The sequence below is a fragment of the Triticum dicoccoides genome, chromosome 6B (assembly GCF_002162155.2).
Source record: "Triticum dicoccoides isolate Atlit2015 ecotype Zavitan chromosome 6B, WEW_v2.0, whole genome shotgun sequence".
NCBI lineage: Eukaryota > Viridiplantae > Streptophyta > Magnoliopsida > Poales > Poaceae > Triticum > Triticum dicoccoides.
The window spans coordinates 462159827-462177824 of record NC_041391.1 but is presented as its reverse complement, the minus strand read 5'-3'; positions in this window follow the sequence as shown (position 1 = coordinate 462177824).

The window sequence follows — 17998 nt, the reverse complement described above, 5'->3', positions numbered from 1 at the left end:
GCAATGTAGTTTTATTTAGCTTTGCTTGCTGTTTGAATAAAGTATCAAGATATGAAATTATTAAATGAGAGAGAGTCTTCGCATAGTTGCATAATTATTTAGCTACTCATTGACCTTCACTTATATCTTTCGGAGTAGTTTGTCATTTGCTCTAGTACATCACTTATATCTTTTAGAGCATGGTGGTAGTTTTATTTTGAAGAAATATATGAACTCTCATGCTTCACTTAGATTATTTTGAGAGTCATTAATAGCATGGTAATTTGCTTAATGTTAATATACTTAGTGTTCAAGATATGTGAAACTTTCTTTTGAGTAAATTGAATACTAAGATAAGTTTGATGCTTGATAATTGTTTTGAGATATGGAGGTGATAATATCAAAGTCGTGCTAGTTGAGTAATTATGAATTTGAGAAATGCTTGTGTTAAAGTTTGCAAGTCCTGTAGCATGCATGTATGGTTAAAGTTGTGTGACAAATTTGAAACATGAAGTGTACCTGGCTTGTGCATCCTTATGAGTGGCGGTCGGGACGAGCGATGGTCTTTTCCTACCAATCTATCCCCCTAGGAGCATGCACTTAGTACTTGGTTTTTGATGACTTCTAAATTTTTGCAATAAGTATATGAGTTCTTTTGACTAATGTTGAGTCCATGGATTATACGCACTCTCACCTTTCCGCCTTTGCTAGCCTCTTCGACACCGTGCATTGCCCTTTCTCACCTTGAGAGTTGGTGCAAACTTCACCGGTGCATCCAAACCCCGTGATACGATACACTCTATCACACATAAACCTCCTTATATCTTCCTCAAAACAGCCACCATACCTACCTATTATGGCATCTCCATAGCCATTCCGAGATATATTGCCATGCAACTTCCATCATCATATTCATGACATACATTACTTTTGTCATATTGCCATTGCATGATCATGTAGTTAACATCGTATTTGTGGCAAAGCCACCATGCATTATTTTTCATACATGTCACTCTTGATTCATTGCACCATCCCGGTACACCGCCGGAGGCATTCATATAGAGTCATATCTTGTTTTAAGTTTCGAGTTGTAATCCTTGTGTTGTAATCAATAGAAGTGTGATGATCATCATTATTAGAGCATTGCCCAAATAAAAAAAAGAAAAGAGAAAGGCCAAAAAAAAGAAGAAGAAAGGCCCCAAAAAATATAAAATAAAAGGGGCAATGCTACTATATCTTTTTCCACACTTGTGCTTCAAAGTAGCACCTTGTTCTTCATGTAGTGAGTCTCATATATTGTGCTTCAAAGTAGCACCTTGTTCCTCATGTAGTGAGTCTCATAAGTTGTCTTTTTCATACTAGTGGGAATTTTTCATTATAGAACTTGGCTTGTATATTCCTACGATGGGCTTCCTCAAATGCCCTAGGTCTTCGTGAGCAAGCAAGTTGGATGCACACCCACTAGTTTTCTTTTGTTGAGCATTCATAGCTCTAGTGCATCCGTTGCATGGCAATCCCTACTCCTCATGTTGACATCAATTGATGGGCATCTCCATAGCCCGTTGATTAGCCTCGTCAATGTGAGACTTTCTCCTTTTTGTCTTCTCCACACAGTCCCCATCATCATATTCTATTCCACCCATAGTGCTATATCCATGGCTCACGCTCATGTATTGCGTGAAGGTTGAAAAAGTTTGAGATTATTTAAGTATGAAACAATTGCTTGGCTTGTCATCGGGGGCATAGAAGTTGGGAACATCTTTGTGTGATGAAAATGAAGCATAGCCTAACTATATGATTTTGTAGGGATGAACTTTCTTTTGCCATGCTATTTTGAGAAGACATGATTGCTTGATTAGTATGCTTGAAGTATTATTGTTTTTGTGTCAATATGAACTTTTGTCTTGAATCTTTCGGATCTGAATAGTCATACCATAATTAAGTAGATTTACATTGAAATTATGCCAAGTATCACTCCGCATCAAAAATTCTTTTTTATCATTTACCTACTCGAGGACGAGCAGGAATTAAGCTTGGGGATGCTTGATACGTCTCCAACATATCTATAATTTTTTATTGCTCCATGCTACTTTATCTACTGTTTTAGGCAATATTGGGCTTTATTATCCACTTTTATATTATTTTTGGGACTAACCTATTAACCGGAGGCCCAGCCCAGATTTGCTGTTTTATGCCTATTTCAGTGTTTCGAGGAAAAGGAATATCAGACGGAGTCAAAACGGAACGAAATCAACTGGAGAAGTTAATTTTGGAAGGAAACCAATCAGATGGGCTTGGAGTGCATGTCAGGGGATTCCCGGGCTGCCCACGATGGTGGGGGTGCGCCCCCTGGGCGCGCCCCCCTACCTCGTGAGCACCCCGGAGGTCCACCGACGTACCCCCTGCACCTATATATACCTACGTACCCTAAAACTTCCAGAACAGAAGATAGATCGGGAGTTCCGCCGCCGCAAGCCTCTGTAGCCACCAAAAATCTCTCGGGAGCCCGTTCCGGCGCGCTGCCGGAGGGGGATCCCATCACCGGTGGCCATCTTCATCATCCTGGCGCTATCCATGACGGGGAGGGAGTAGTTCACCCTCGGGGCTGAGGGTATGTACCAGTAGCTATGTGTTTGATCTCTCTCTCTCTCTCTCTCTCTCTCTCTCTCTCTCTCTCTCTCGTGTTCTTGAGGTGATACGATCTTGATGTATCCCGAGCTTTGCTATTGTAGTTGGATCTTATGATGTTTCTCCCCCTCTAATCTCTTGTGATGAATTGAGTTTCCCCTTTGAAGTTATCTTATCGGATTGAGTCTTTTATAAGAACACTTGATGTATGTCTTGCCGTGATTATCTGTGGTGACAATGGGATATCATGTGCCACTGGATGTATGTTTTGGTGATCAACTTGCGGGTTTCGTGACATTGGGAACCTATGCATAGGGGTTGGCACACGTTCTTGACTCTCCGGTAGAAACTTTGGGCACTCCTTGAAGTACTTTGTGTTGGTTGGATGAATCTGAGATTGTGTGATGCATATCGTATAATCATGCCCACGGATACTTGAGGTGACAATGGAGTATCTAGGTGACATTAGGGTTTTGGTTGATTTGTGTCTTAAGGTGTTATTCTAGTACAAACTCTTTTATAGATCGATCCGAAAGAATAACTTTGAGGTGGTTTCGTACCCTACCATAATCTCTACGTTTGTTCTCCACTATTAGTGGCTTTGGAGTGACTCTTTGTTGCATGTTGAGGGCTTGTTATATGATCTATCTATGTTATTATTGTTGAGAGAACTTGCACTAGTGAAAGTATGAACCCTAGGCCTTGTTTCCTATCATTGCAATACCGTTTACGCTCACTATTATCATTAGTAACCTTGCTGTTTTTATTATTTCAGATTACAAATACCTTTATCTACCATCCATATTGCACTTGTATCACCATCTCTTCGCTGAACTAGTGCACCTATACAATTTACCATTGTATTGGGTGTGTTGGGGACACAAGAGACTCTTTGTTATTTGGTTGCAGGGTTGTTTGAGAGAGACCATCTTCATCCTATGCCTCCTACGGATTGATAAACCTTAGGTCATCCACTTGAGGGAAATTTGCTACTGTCCTACAAACATGTGCACTTGCAGGCCCAACAACGTCTACGAGAAGAAGGTTGTGTAGTAGACATAACTATGCATCACCATGATCTTGCATGTGCGTAGGAATTTTTTTGAAATTACTACGTTCCCCAACAAAAGTTGGCAAGTCCCGTAGCATGCACGTATGGTAAAAGTTGCTTGACAAATTTGTTGCATGGGGTGTTCTTGGCTTGCCTTCCTTATGTGTGGAGGTCGGGATCACGCGATGGATAACTCCTACCAACCCTTCCCCTAGGATCATGCGTAGTAGTACTTTGCTTTGAGGGCTAATAAACTTTTGCAATAAGTATATGAGTTCTTTATGACTAATGTGAGTCCATGGATTATATGCACTCTTACCCTTTGATCATTGCTTGCCTCTACGGTACCGTGCATTGCCCTTTCTCACCTTGAAAGTTGGTGCCAACTTCGCCGGTACCATACACCCACCATTAACTTCCTCAAAACAGCCACAATACCTACCTATTATGGCATTTCCATAGCCATTCCGAGATATATTGCCATGCAACTTTCCACCGTTCCGTTTATTATGACACGCTCCATCATTGTCATATTGCTTTTGCATGATCATGTAGTTGACATCGTATTTGTGGCAAAGTCACCTTTATAATGCTTTCATACATGTCACTCTTGATTCATTGCATATCCCGGTACACCACCGGAGGCATTCACATAGAGTCATATCTTGTTCTAAGTATTGAGTTGTAATTCTTGAATTGTAAATAAATAAAAGTGTGATGATCTTCATTATTAGAGCATTGTCCCAAGTTAGGAAAGGATGATGGAGATTATGATTCCCCCAGAAGTCGGGATGAGACTCCGGACTTTATGAAAAATAAAAGAGGCCAAAGAAGCCCAAATAAAAAAAGAGGCCAAAGAAGCCCACCAAAATAAAAAATGAGAGAAAAAGAGAGAAGGGACAATGTTACTATCCTTTTTCCACACTTGTGCTTCAAAGTAGCACCATGATCTTCATGATAGATAGTCTCATATGTTGTCACTTTCATATACTAGTGGGAATTTTTCATTATAGAACTTGGCTTGTATATTCCAATGGTGAGCTTCCTCAAAATGCCCTAGGTCGTCGTGAGCAAGCAAGTTGGATGCACACCCACTTAGTTTCTTTTGTTGAGATTTCATACATTTATAGCTCTAGTGCATCCGTTGCATGGCAATCCCTACTCCTCACATTGATATCTATTAATGGGCATCTCCATAGCCCATTGATACGCCTAGTTGATGTGAGACTTTCTCCCTTTTTGTCTTCTCCACACAACCTCCATCATCATATTCTATTCCACCCATAGTGCTATATCCATGGCTTACGCTCATGTATTGCGTGAGAGTTGAAAAAGCTGAAGCGCGTTAAAAAGTATGAACCAATTGCCTGGCTGAAACCGGGGTTGTGCATGATGGGAGTATTTTGTGTGATGAAAATGAAGCATGGGCTAACTATATGATTTTGTAGGGATAAGCTTTATTTGGCTATGTTATTTTGACAAGACATGATTACTTGTTAGTATGCTTGAAGTATTACTATTTTTATGTCAATACTAAACCTTTATCTTGAATCATTTGGATCTGAACATTAATGCCACAATAAAGAAAATTACATTGAGAAAAATCCTAGGTAGCATTCCACATCAAAAATTATGTTTTTATCATTTACCTACTCGAGGACGAGCAGGAATTAAGCTTGGGGATGCTTGATACGTCTCCAATGTATCTATAATTTTTTATTGTTCCATGCTATTATATTATTTGTTTTGGATGTTTAATGGGCTTTACTATACACTTTTATATTATTTTTGGGACTAACCTATTAACCGGAGGCCCAATCCAAATTGCTCTTTTTTTTGCCTATTTCAGTGTTTCGCAGAAAAGGAATATCAAACGGAGTCCAAACGGAATGAAACCTTTGGGAGACTTATTTTTGGAACAAACGCAATCCAGGAGACTTGGAGTAGACGTCGGGGAAGCAACGAGGTGGCCACGAGGGTCTAGGGCGTGCCCTACCCCCTGGGCGTGCCCCCACCCTCGTGGGCCCCTCGTGGCTCCCCTGACCGACTTCTTTTGCCTATATATACACGTATACCCTAAAAACTTCTAGGAGCACCATAGATCGGGAGTTCCACCGCCGCAAGCCTCTGTAGCCACCAAAAACCAATCGAGACCCTGTTCCGGCACCCTGCCGGAGGGGGAATCCCTCTCCGGTGGCGATCTTCATCATCCCGACGCTCTCCTTGACGAGGAGGGAGTAGTTCACCCTCGGGGCCGAGGGTATGTACCAGTAGCTATGTGTTTGATCTCTCTCTCTCTCTCTCTCTCTCGTGTTCTTGATTCGGTACAATCTTGATGTACCGCGAGCTTTGCTATTATAGTTGGATCTTATGATGTTTCTCCCCCTCTACTCTCTTGTAATGGATTGAGTTTTCCCTTTGAAGTTATTATTGGATTGAGTCTTTAAGGATTTGAGAACACTTGATGTATGTCTTGCATGTGCTTATCTATGGTGACAATGGGATATCACATGATCTACTTGATGTATGTTTTGGTGATCAACTTGCGGGTTCAGTGACCTTGTGAACTTATGCATAGGGGTTGGCACACGTTTTCGTCTTGACTCTCTGGTAGAAACTTTGGGGCACTCTTTGAAGTTCTTTGTGTTGGTTGAATAGATGAATCTGAGATTGTGTGATGCATATCGTATAATCGTACCCACGAATACTTGAGGTGACATTGGAGTATCTAGGTTACATTAGGGTTTTGGTTGATTTGTGTATTAAGGTGTTATTCTAGTACAAATTCTTGAATAGATCGACCATAAAGGATAACTTTGAGGTGGTTTCATACCCTACAATAATCTCTTCGTTTGTTCTCCACTATTAGTGACTTTGGAGTGACTCTTTGTTGCATGTTGAGGGATAGTTATATGATCCAATTATGCTATTATTGTTGAGAGAACTTGCACTAGTGAAAGTATGAACCCTAGGCCTTGTTTCCTAGCAATGCAATACCGTTTACGCTCACTTTTGCTATTAGTTACCTTGCTGTTTTTATACTTTCAGATTACAAAAACCTATATCTACCATCCATATTGCACTTGTATCACTATCTCTTCGCCGAACTAGTGCACCTATACAATTTACCATTGTATTGGGTGTGTTGGGGACACAAGAGACTCTTTGTTATTTGGTTGCAGGGTTGTTTGAGAGAGACCATCTTCATCCTACACCTCCCATAGATTGATAAACCTTAGGTCATCCACTTGAGGGAAATTTGCTACTGTCCTACAAACCTCTGCACTTGGAGGCCCAACTACGTCTACAAGGAAAAGGTTGTGTAGTAGACATCGGGAGCCTTGTTAGGTATAGGTGCTCTGGGGATGAGGTTGATTCGGTGCTCAATGCCTCATAGTGGAGGTAGACCCGGAGGTAGCTCATCGGAAAAAACATCTTGAAATTCCTGCAAAAGAGAAGACAACACTAAAGGTAGATTGTGAGAGGTGTTAGTTTTGGGTGCCTCGTCCTTGCACACAAGGACATAGTGTATAACACGTGATGGGTTCTCACACACTTCTCTCAGCTCACTTTTGGTGGCAAATAGGACGAAGTTTTTCTTATCGCTCATCGTGGAGGCACTCGGTTTTGGCTTGTGGCTCTCACTCTCTTTTGGGTGGATCACTCTCTCGCTCTTTTCTCCGTGATGGGTGGCTTTCTTATCGACGATCACTTGACTTGGAGACATAGGTCGTAGCACATATTCTTTTCCTTTCATCTTGAAGCTATAATGATTGGTACGCCCGTTGTGGATGACACCGCGGTCAAATTGCCATGGTCGACCAAGAAGGAGGTGGCAAACAGACGTCGGGACGACATCACACTCCAAAGTGTCCTCATATGCTCCAATTTTGAAAGAGACTTTGACCGTATGCTCAACTTGTATAGTGCCGGAATCGCTTAGCCATTGGACCTTGTATGGGTGCGGGTGCTTCATCTTGACCAATTGGAGCTTGGAGCATAGTTCTTCACTTGCCAAGTTGTGACAACTACCTCCATCGATGATGACCTTGACGGACCTTCCATTGATGCCGGCCTTTGTGTGGAAGATGTGGCATCTTTGGTCTTCTTCGTCTTGTTGATGTTTAAGAGTTAAGACTTTGGAGACAACGAGAGCGGGGCTAGAATCCTCATCACAAAAGACTTGATCATCTTCATCTTTGTTCACGTGCCGGTGCATGGCCACTTGCTCAAGGGCTTCCATTTCCTCTTCACTCATGGAGTCATAGGTTCTGTCGTCGTTGAGGATCATGGTGCGCTTGTTGGTGCACTCATAGGATTTGTGGCCTCGGCTACCGCAAGTGAAACACTTGAAGGAGCTTGTCTTGACAGTCTCATTGGTTGGAGTAGATGACGAAGCGTGCGGCTTGAAGTTGCTTGTAGTAGGAGGACGACTTGAGGTTGTCGAAGTTTTCTTGTAGCTCGACTTGTCGCTATTGGTTGTAGATGGCTTTATTGAGGTAGAAGTTGGAGGATTCGTTGAAGCTTGGTTGTTGGAGAAACCATAGCTCTTGGGCGAGTACTTGGCGTACTTGAAGTCATCTTGCACTTGACATTCTGCTTTGGTAGCTTGATGCACAAGCTCAATGAGGTTGGAGTAGGGTTGGAAGTCGGCAATCTTCTTGATGGGATGATTGAGGCCATTCAAGAAACGGGCATAGTTTGCTCATCATCTTCCGTGACATTGGCTCTTATCATGGCTATCTCCATTTCCTTGTAGTACTCTTCGACACTCTTTGTTCCTTGCTTGAGGAGTTGGAGCTTCTTGAAGAGATCGTGGTTGTAGTAGGTGGGCACAAAGCGTGCTCGCATGACATCTTTCATTTGAGCCCAAGTGGTGATTGGTGGTTCACCTCTTGCTTATCGGCGCTCAAGGACTTATTCCCACCATATGAGCACATAGTCTTTGAACTCAAGTGATGCCATAGCGATCTTCTTCTCTTCCTCATAGTTGTGCAAACGGAAGATTTTGTCGACCTTCAATGCCCATGATAGGTACTCTTTGGGATCATTGCTTCCATTGAACTTGGGCATGGTGAACTTTAGCTTGCCATAGCGTTGCTCTTCATTGTGTTGGGGTCGAGGGTGATGATGACGCCCTTGACGTGGAGGATTATCAACCTCATGTTGCTCTTGGCGTGGATGAATTCCATAGTCGTCTTGCTCTTGTTGAACTTGTTGTTGTTGAGGAGCTTGTCGAGCTTGTGGAGGAGCTTGAGGAACTTGACGATGCACTCTTGGTTGGTAGTTCCGCTCATGAATTTCTTCACGAAGTGCTTCCTCTTGATTGCGCCTATCTCGGTTGCAATTGGCAATGGCTCGACTTGATTCCTAAAGGGCACATTGCGCCTCAAGACCTTGTTCTTCATGTTGTTGTTGTTGAAGACGGTGAGCTTCGGCGTCTTGTTCGTCTTGATGTTGTCGCGCGCGCTCTTCCGCTTGCTGACGTTGACAGTGTCATTCGTGAGCTTGTGCAAGAGGAACTTGTTGTTGACGATGACGATGTGCTTGCTCGTCGACTTGCTCTTGTGGATGATTGCCATGTAGAGGATTGTGAGTTGCTTGACGGTCTTGACGCACGGCTCGACGTAGAGTGTTCGATGTCGGTGTACTTGAGCCGGAGAAGGTGTCGTCGGTGTGTCGACTCAAGCGGTTCCGTCTTGAGTAGGAACAAGTGGAAGAATGGCGGTTCACCAACAAAGCACGGATACCGTCCATTCTTGGGTCGTTCTCTTGTTTGTGAGCGCCGAGCTTGTTGTCTAAGTAGTCTCTTGTTCGTTGCTCGGAGAGTTGCAAGTCGGTGGCGAGATTGTCGATGTGGTCGCTCATTGCTTGTTGTTGTTGGTGCAAATCTCTTTGTGCACCGAAGAGGTGGCTCTTGGTGACGTAGGATGACATATCATCGTCCTGCTCGATGAAGAGTGGGTTGGTAGAAGAACTTGGCCTATCCATCATTCCAAGCAAATATGTGAGTGGGAGAAAGAGAAGAACTTATACCAAATATACATTGACCGATGTTGAAGATGGATCAATGATCACTCAAATGTGGACAAGGAAATAACACAATTGGTACCAATTCTTGTCGGTTCTCGCACCTACACAAGTAAAAGCTTATGGCGGAGCTTGGTTAAGACGGTGGCACAAAATTTGATGCAATTGTAAGTGAGCTTCAATAATGTTGGAAAAGATTCACAAATTTGCAAATGCAACAAGTAGACCAATAGCAAGATGTGGTACACGGAAACACACACACAAATAGATAAGAGGGGTCTTGCAACCAAGGGATGAGCCAAAATGTGGAAACCACAAAAATGCTCTTGTTGTACAACATTAGAGAGATGCTAGCACAATTGCACAATAGGCAGATACGGAACTTGTGCACAACCTACTAAGCAAAAATGCAACGACTCCTATCCCAAGTATGCTATATGTGTGGTATGCCGGTGGTATGATCCAAGATGATCGGATATGACAATCTTAATGTAGTATGATGCTATGGTTCTTACTTATAAGCTCTTTGCTTATCTTTCCTTCTTGCTTAAAAGCTTGGTTGGCTCTTTCACTTTTGAGCTCTTTTCTCATGCAAAACTTCACGAACCAAGATAGCAATTGTGTATACGATGACAACTTTGTGACACAAAAGATGATACCAAGATATGCACCACTATGATATGGTATGTATGCTATGGAGTATGATCACTAGTGTGCACAAGTCACATTGCCGACAATACTCAAAGGCTAGTCTTGATGGGTAAGCAACGCAAAAGTAAGGCTATGTGGTTATCAATGCAAATGGCATGGAAATGACAAAGATGTAGTCGAGGTTACCATCCTTGGTGATGATGAGTCCTTTGCGAATATGAGCGGTGGTGATGTTGATGTCGAACCGTACCTATATAGCCAAAACACAACAGGACACGGGAACCACAACTCAAATTCTCAAAGACCAAAACGGGTCAAATTGTCATAGGTGGTAGCGGTAAGCGATGGTGGTAAACAGAAATATGCAGGGTATGCGGAAGTATGCATGGGCACCAGGAAAAGTTGGCGAAAGTTTGGCGGAAAACGGGGCAGTGGATGGAGTTGCTACTGTCAGGGGCCGGTTGTCCGGGCCAGGAGCCGGATGTCCGGGGCAGCCGGATGTCCGGAGGACATGGGGCGGATGTCCGGGTGCTGGAACCGTGGCTGAATGCGATGAACTCCGCGGAAAAAGGTCAACTCCGGGGCAAAATTCGGACGATTTTGTGGATGAAAATTGCAGTGCAGATGGGGGAAAGCTAGATCCACACGTGGCAAAGCAGATCCATGGATCAAATCCAACAAAACTTCATTGATACGTCCATTTTGCATCATGCTTTTATATCGATATTTGTTGCATTATGGGTTGTTATTACACGTTATGTCACAATACTTATGCCTATTCTCTCTTATTTTACAAGGTTTACATGAAGAGGGAGAATGTCGGCAGCTGGAATTCAGGGTTGGAAAAGGAGCAAATATTAGAGACATATTATGCACAACTCCAAAAGCCCTGAAACTCCAGAAAAGTTATTTTTGGAATTAATAAAAAATAATGGGCAAAGAAAGTACCAGAGGGGGCCCACACCCTGGGCACAAGGGTGGGGGAGCGCCCCCTGCCTCATGGGCCCCTGGCAGTCCTCCGGTGACCATCTTCTACTATATGAAGTCTTTTACCCTGGAAAAATCATAAGCAAGCTTTCGGGATGAAACACTGCCGCCACGAGGCGGAACCTTGGCGGAACCAATCTAGGGCTCCGGCGGAGCTGTTCTGCCTGGGAAACATCCCTTTGAGAGGGGGAAATCATCACCATCGTCATCACCATCGATCCTCTCAGTGGGAGGGGGTCAATCTCCATCAACATCTTCACCAGCACCATCTCCTCTCAAACCCTAGTTCATCTCTTGTATTCAATCTTTGTCCCAAAACCTCAGATTGGTACCTGTGGGTAGCTAGTAGTGTTGATTACTGATACGTCTCCAACGTATCTATAATTTTTTATTGTTCCATGCTATTATGTTACCTCTTTTGGATGTTTATGGGCTTTATTTTACACATTTATATCATTTTTGGGACTAACCTACTAACCGGAGGCCCAGCCCATATTGTTGTTTTTTGCCTATTTCAGTATTTCGAAGAAAAGGAATATCAAGCGGAGTCCAAACGGAATGAAACCTTCGGGAGCGTTATTTTTGGAACAAATCTGATCCGGAGAGCCTGGAGTGCAAGTCAAGAAAGCTCTGAGGGCCCCACGAGATAGGAGGGCGCCCCCCCTGTAGGGCGCGCCCCCTGTCTTGTGGGCCTCTCGGGCGGCCACCGACGTACTTCTTCCTCCTATATATACCTACGTACCCCGAAAACATCCAGGAGCACCACGAAACACAATTTCCACTGCCGTAACCTTCTGTATCCACGAGATCCCATCTTGGAGCCCTTGCCGGCACTCTGCCGGAGGGGGAAGCAACCACGGAGGGCCTCTACATCAACATACTTGCCCCTCCGATGAGTTTTGAGTAGTTTACCACAGACCTACGGGTCCATAGTTATTAGCTAGATGGCTTCTTCTCTCTTTTTGGATCTCAATACAATGTTCCCCCCTCTCTTGTGGAGATCTATTCGATGTAATCTCTTTTTGCGGTGTGTTTGTCGAGATCCGATGAATTGTGGGTTTATGATCAAGTTTATCTATGAATAATATTTGAATCTTCTCTGAATTCTTTTATGTATGATTGAGTTATCTTTGCAAGTCTCTTCGAATTATCAGTTTGGTTTGGCCTACTAGATTGATTTTTCTTGCCATGGGAGAAGTGCTTAGCCTTGGGTTCAATCTTGCGGTGTTCTTACCCAGTGACAGAAAGGGTTGCAAGACACATATTGTATTGTTGCCATCGAGGATAACAAGATGGGGTTTATATCATATTGCATGTGTTTATCCCTCTACATCATGTCATCTTGCTTAATGTGTTGCTCTGTTCTTATGAACTTAATACTCTAGATGCATGCTGGATAGCGGTCGATGTGTGAAGTAATATAGTAGATGCAGGCAGGAGTTGGTCTACTTGTTATGGACGTGATGCCTATATACATGATCATGCCTAGATAATCTCATAACTATGTGCTTTTCTATCAATTGCTCGACAGTAATTTGTTCACCCACTGTAATACTTATGCTATCTTGAGAGAAGCCTCTAGTGAAACTATGGCCCCCGGGTCTATCTCTTATCATATTTGCTTTCCATCTACTTTTATTTGCATCTTTACTTTTTGCATCTATATCAAAAATACCAAAAATATATTTATTTTATCATACTATCTTTATTAGATCTCACTTTCGCAAGTGGCCGTGAAGGGATTGACAACCCCTTTATTGCGTTGGTTGCGAGTTCTTAGTTTGTTTGTGTAGGTGCGTGGGGCTTTTGAGGAGCGTCCTACTGGATTGATACCTTGGTTCTCAAAACTGAGGGAAATACTTACGCTACACTTTGCTGCATCACCCTCTCCTCTTCGAGGAAAACCAACGCAAGCTCAAGACGTAGCAAGAAGGATTTCTGGCACCGTTGCCGGGGAGGTCTTCGCTCAAGTCAAGACATACCAAGTACCCATCACAATCCCATCTCCCTCGCATTTACATTATTTGCCATTTGCCTCTCGTTTTCCTCTCCCCCACTTCACCCTTGCCGTTTTATTCGCCCTCTCTTTCCCAATCTCCTCCTCTCTTTTCGCTTGCCGTTTTTCTGTTTGCTTGTGTGTTGGATTACTTGTTGCCATGGCACAAGATAATACCAAGTTGTGTGACTTCTCGAATACCAATAATAATGATTTCCTTAGTACTCTGATTGCTCCTCTTAATGATGTTGAGTCTTGTGAAATCAATACCATTTTGTTGAATCTTGTTATGAAAGATCAATTCACCGGCCTTCCTAGTGAAGATGCCGCTACTCATCTAAACAATTTTGTTGATTTGTGTGATATGCAAAAGAAGAAAGATGCGGATAACAATATTGTCAAATTGAAGTTATTACCGTTTTCACTTGGAGATCGTGCTAAAGTTTGGTTTTCGTCTTTGCCTAAAAATAGTATTGATTCTTGGAACAAGTGCAAAGATGCTTTTATCTCTAAGTATTTTCCTCCCGCTAAGATCATCACTCTTAGGAACGATATTATGAATTTTAAACAACTTGATCATGAGCATGTTGCCCAATCTTGGGAAAGAATGAAATTGATGCTTCGCAATTACCCTACTCATGGTTTGAATTTATGGATGATCATACAAAATTTTTTATGCCGGTTTGAACTTTGATTCTAGAAATCTCTTAGATTCGGCCGTGGGAGGCACCTTTATGGAAATCGCGTTAGGAGATGCTACAAAATTGCTTGATAATATTATGGCTAATTATTCTCAATGGCACACCGAAAGATCTTCTAATAAAAAAGTGCATGCTATAGAATAAATCAATGTTTTGAGTGGAAAGATGGATGAACTTATGAAGATGTTTGCTACTAAAAATACTCCTCTTGATCCCAATGATATGCCTTTGTATTCCTTGATTGAGAATAATAACGAATCTATGGATGTGAATTTTGTTGGTAGGAATAGTTTTGGAAACAATGCTTATAGAGGAAATTTTAATGCTAGACCGTTCCCTAGTAATCCCTCTAATAATTATGGAGATTCCTAAAATAATTCTTATGGTAATTTTAATAAGATGCCCTCTGATTTTGAGAATAGTGTGAAAGAATTTATGATTTCTCAAAAGAATTTTAATGCTTTGCTTGAAGAAAAATTGCTCAAAGTTGATGATTTGGCTAGGAACGTTGATAGACTTTTGCTTGATGTTAATTCTCTTAAACTTGGATCTTCTTCTCCTAAGCATGATATCAATGAGTCTCTCAAAGTAATGAGAATTTCCATTGACGAGTGCAAGGAAAGAACCGCTAGATTGCGTGCTAAAAAAGAAAACTTTATAAAAGCGTGTTCTTCTAGTCTTCATGAAAATAATGACGAGGATCTTAAAGTTATTGATGCGTCTCCGATTAGATCTATGTTTTGCAATATGAATTTTTATAATGATGGGAGTGATGATGAATGCACTTTGCCTAGAAGGCGTCCCAAAAATTCGGAGTCTTTAGATCTTAATGTTAATTTTGGTAAGAGTGAGATTGGAGAATCCTCAACTTCTAATAATGTTGAACTTACTATCTCGGATTTCAAGGAATTTGATTATGATAATTTCTCTTTAAAAGGTTGTATTTCCTTGTTGCAATCCGTTGTTAATTCTCCTCATGCTTATAGTCAAAATAAAGCTTTTACCAAACACATTCTTGATGCCTTGATGCAATCTTATGATGAAAAACTTAATTTGGAAGTTTCTATACCTAGAAAACTTAATGATGAGTCGGAACCTACTATAAAGATTAGAATTAAAGATTTTGAGTGTTTTGCTTTGTGTGATTTGGGTGCTAGTGTTTCCATGATTTCGAAAACTTTATGTGATATTCTAGGTTTCCATGATCTTGATGATTGCCCTTTAAATTTGCACCTTGCGGATTCCACCATTAAAAAGCCTATGGGAAGAATCAATGATGTTCTTATTGTTGCAAATAGAAATTTGGTGCCCGTAGATTTTATCGTTCTTGATATAGATTGCAATCTTTCTTGCCCTATTATTCTTGGTAGACCTTTCCTTAGAACGATTGGTGCGATTATTGATATGAAGGAAGGGAATATTATATTCCAATTTCCATTAAAGAAAGGCTTGGAGCACTTTCCAAGAAAGAAAGTCAAATTACCTTATGAATCTATCATGCGTGCTACTTATGAACCTAGTGCCAAAGATGGCACTCGTTAGATCTATCTTTGTTTTTATGCCTAGCTAGGGGCGTTAAACAATAGCGCTAGTTGGGAGGCAACCCAATTTTCTTTATGTTTTTTGTTTTTGCTCATGTTTAGTAATAAATCTTGCATCTACCTTCTGGTTAGATGTGTTTTTATCATTTAATTAGTATTTGTGCCAAGTAGAACCTATAGGATAACCTACGATGATAGTTGATTTGATTCTGCTGAAAAACAGAAACTTTGTGCGCACAAATATAATTTTGTTAAATCACAGTAATGTGATTTTGCGTTGATTCTTTTTGCTGCTGTTCAATAGACAAATTTTCCAGGACTTCCTATTTTGGTAGGAGTTTTAGAGTTCCAGAAGTTTGCGTTAGTTACATATTGCTACAGACTGTTCTGTTTTTGACAGATTCTGTTTTTCGTGTGTTGTTTGCTTGTTTCAATGCGTCTATGGCTAGTAAATTAGTTTATAAACCATAAATAAGTTGGAATACAGTAGGTTTAACAAAAAATTAAATAAATAATGAGTTCATTACAGTACCTTATGTGGTGGTTTTATTTTCTTTCACTAACGGAGCTTATAAGATTTCCTGTTGAGTTTTGTGTTGTGAAGTTTTCAAGTTTTGGGTAAAGCTTTTATGGACTATGGAATAAGGAGTGGCAAGAGCCTAAGCTTGGGGATGCTTATGGAACCCCAAGATATTCAAGAATAGCCAAAAGCCTAAGCTTGGGGATGCCCCGGGAAGGCATCCCCTCTTTCGTCTTTGTTCATTGGTAACTTTACTTGGAGCTATATTTTTATTCACTACATGATATGTGTTTTGCTTGGAGCGTCGTGTATTATATTAGTCTTTGATTTTTAGTTTACCACAATCATCCTTGCTGTACACACCTTTTGGGAGAAGCCTATTTGATTAGAATTTGCTAGAATACTCTATGTGCTTCACTTATATCTTTTGAGCTTGATAGTTTTTGCTCTAGTGCTTCACTTATATCTTTTAGAGCACGGTGGTGTCTTAATTTTGAAGAAATTGCTAGTCTCTCATGCTTCACTTATATTATTTTGAGAGTCTTTTAGAACAGCGTGGTATTTGCTATTATCATAAAGTTGGTCCTAGAATGATGAGCATCCAAGTTGGGTATAATAAAAACTATCATAGAAAAGTGAATTGGATGCTATGATCAATTTGATACTTGATAATTGTTTTGAGATATGGAGGTAGTGATATTAAAGTCATGCTAGTTGGGTGATTATGAATTTAAATAATGCTTGTGTTGAAGTTTGTGATTCCCGTAGCATGCACGTATGGTGAACCGCTTTGTGATGAAGTTGGAGCACAATTTTATTTATTGCTTGTCTTCCTTATGAGTGGCGGTCGGGGACGAGCGATGGTCTTTTCCTACCAATCTATCGCCCTAGGAGCATGCGCGTAGTACTTTGGTTTTTGATGACTTCTAAATTTTTGCAACACGTATATGAGTTCTTTTGATTAATGTTCAGTCCATGGATTATACACACTCTTTCACCCTTCCACCATTGCTAGCCTCTCTTGTATCGCGCAACTTTCGCCGGTACCATACACCCACCATTTACCTTCCTCAAAACAGCCACCATACCTACCTATTATGGCATTTCCATAGCCATTCCGAGATATATTGCCATGCAACTTTCCACCATTCCGTTCATATGACACGCATTACTTTTGTCATATTGCTTTTTGCATGATCATGTAGTTGACATCGTATTTGTGGCAAGGCCACCTTCATAATTTTCATACATGTCGCTCTTGATTCATTGCATATCCCGGTACACCACCGGAGGCATTCATATAGAGTCATATCTTGTTCTAGCTTTGAGTTGTAAATCCATAAAAGTGTGATGATATTCATTATTAGAGCATTTCCTAGTGAGGAAAGGATGATGAAGACTATGATTCCCCCACAAGTCGGGATGAGACTTCAGACTTTACAAAAAAAAGAGAAAGGCCAAAAAAAAGAGGAAAAAGGCCAAAGAAAAAAAAGGAAAAGAAAAAAAGAAAGAAAAAATAAAGAAAAAATAAAATGAGAGAAAAAGAGAGACGGGACAATGCTACTATCTCTTTTTCCACACTTGTGCTTCAAAATAGCACCATGATCTTCATGTTAGAGAGTCTCATATGTTGTCACTTTCATATACTAGTGGGAATTTTTCATTATAGAACTTGGCTTGTATATTCCAATGATGGACTTCCTCAAAAGTGCCCTAGGTCTTCGTGAGCAAGCAAGTTGGATGCACCCCACTTAGTTTCTTTTGTTGAGATTTCATATATTTATAGCTCTGGTGCATCCGTTGCATGGTAATCCCTACTCACTCACATTGATATCTATTAATGGGCATCTCCATAGCCCGTTGATACGCCTAGTTGACGTGATAGTATCTTCTCCTTTTTGTCTTCTCCACAAC